At 34.3% G+C, this 2516-nt stretch overlaps 1 non-coding gene across 1 annotated transcript; it reads right to left on the reverse strand.

Annotated features, from left to right (window-relative positions):
- Positions 1-275: 275 nt before the first annotated feature.
- TRNAL-AAG lies at positions 276-356 on the reverse strand. Its single transcript has one exon. It is a non-coding gene; the product is annotated as a tRNA-Leu (tRNA).
- Positions 357-2516: the final 2160 nt, after the last annotated feature.

Genomic DNA, 2516 nt, shown 5'->3' on the forward strand with positions numbered 1-2516 from the left:
GAGAGTGGGATTTGAACCCACACTTTTTTCGACTAGAACCTTAATCTAATGCCTTAGACCTCAACTTTAATGCTTGAAAAAAAAAATTAATCCATCCATATTCTTTATAAAGATTTAGGGATCAACATATTAAACATCGTATAAGGACCCTCGAGAAATTTCTCAAAATAAATGTTGAGAGTGGGATTTGGTTACCAAAACCTTAATCAAGGTCTTAGACCAACTCGGCCATCTCAACTTTGAGAGCTTGAAAGGTTTAGGGTATAAAAAACAATTGTTGAGAATGAGATTTGAACCCACGCCCTTTCAGACCAGAACCTTAATCTGGCACCTTAGACCAACTCGGCCATCTCAACTTTGATGCTTGAAAAAAAATTAATCCATTTGTATTCTTTATAAAGGTTTAGGGATCAAAAGATAACATAATTATTAAATCTTATTAGGATCCCACAAGAAATTTTTCAAAATTATTGTTGAGAGTGGGATTTGAATTCCGGTCCTTTCGAACCAAAACCTTAATCTAGCATCTTAGACTAACTCCAACATTAATAGTCAAATTCTAGACATTAATGTTCACATATTTCTTACAAAGGTATAGGAATGAAGGGATGAGCTAAAACATTAAAAGAAACAAAATACCTTAGACCAATTTGGTCATCTCAACTCTAATATATGAAATGTCCATGTACTTAATGTAACAACCAAAGAATCTACCTAGGCCTATACGAAATTGTCACAAAGCCATCCAATTGTTGAGGTTGTCTGAGGGTACGAGAATCAAATATGGAAAAGACCTCGAAATTTAGATGAAGATTTGTGGAGCTTCTATACAAGTCAAAGCTGGTGATCTTAGAGCTGTTAAAGAGGACGATGAGAGCTTCCTTTTCATGCCCTAAATTTGAAGAGAGCCTACAAGTGTTATGGCCTTATACCATAATTCACGATGCATGTTGAATTTGAAGGTTATAGGAGCATGTTTAGAGCACAAACCAATGATACGAGTAAAATAACAAAAAATGCCCTTACTATACCTTCTATGATGTTTTATGGCTTTTACGACTAACCTAAAGTTTTATATGGCATCTAGTTATGATGTTATGAAGCATAGAAATGATATGTATTTTTTGTGACAGGAGTAGCACATCACATGCTTAGGTTATACCCTTAGCTTTTTATGATAGACCCTCTAAAGTCAGAACCATGAACTTACAAACCTATGCATTATTTCTAAGGGTATAGCCAAGCCAAGTAAGTTGATTCGAGAAAAAACACATCCACGACCCTGAGCCAAATACAACGCCCAAAAAACTAGGTGTCACTAAATATAAGAGACTCAAACATGCTATATGCCCTCAGTCATCTTAGACCTCCACCTATGCGATACACCAGGATCACATGTATATTCTTTTTGTAGGATGTTAGACTCATACTATGTCATGAGGGATGTATAAGAATGTTCAGTCTATTCGCTAAAACCAGAATTTGAATGGTGATTTGAGTCTTGAACATAGGTTTTTCTTTAATTCATGATATTTACCGGTCATGTGACCTAGCTAGTCTTTTTAAGGGAGTGTTTTTAGGTATAGAACTAGAAAGTATAATGTAGGGAAAAGAAAGTAGACAACCTAATGGGACCCGCCTCCGACCTATGCGATACACCAAGATCACATGTTTTTCTCACTTCAATGGGTGGAATGCCATGTCCATATTCTTTTTGTAGGATGTTAGACTCATATTAGGTCACGGGGGATGCATGAGAATGTTCAGTCGAAGGGGTGAAACCAAAATTGAAATTCTTATTTGAGTCCGGAACATAAGTTTTTCTCAAATTCATGAAGCTTCTTTTCTAGGAACATAGGTTTTAGGTACTACAAAAGACTGAGATATTCATGATTATATAACCACGAATAAAATGAAAAATTATTTTTTCGACCCAAATGTTTCGGTGAATGTAGAAGTCAAAGAACATTATGAATATTTCATCGATCTGATTGATAATTATTTAATGTATAAGTATCTTTATCAAATGCAACTAAAGTTTAAATATTTTTCTTGAAAAAGTGAGATTAAAGTTGAAATTCATGTAGGTAAATCTATAAAAACTCTATTATCATATCATAATAACCTTGTTACTAAGATTAATTGATGTCAGTGATATTATATTCCAACTCTACGAGTCAATATGATTTTGTGAAAATTATGATGTAAGAGAAGAAAATAAGTCTTTGTAGAAATGGTCGCATAAAAAACTGAGATATACGCCATTACCAGACTCTTCTTAGGAGATAGAGACGGCATATGAACTTGATTGCCTTTAAAACTATCTATAAGAGAGAGATTTTGGAAGAGTAGTAAAGTTAGTTTATAACACTTTAATAATTGGGATTGCCAAATATCATAATCGCATTCTTATGGCAGCAGGATAGCGATTGTGTGACACTTGTTCTAACCCATTGAACAAGTCAGCCATGTGAAAATTGAACTTTGTGGACAATCTTAACGTATGATCGAGCCTC

The sequence above is a fragment of the Cucurbita pepo genome, chromosome LG20 (assembly GCF_002806865.2).
Source record: "Cucurbita pepo subsp. pepo cultivar mu-cu-16 chromosome LG20, ASM280686v2, whole genome shotgun sequence".
NCBI lineage: Eukaryota > Viridiplantae > Streptophyta > Magnoliopsida > Cucurbitales > Cucurbitaceae > Cucurbita > Cucurbita pepo.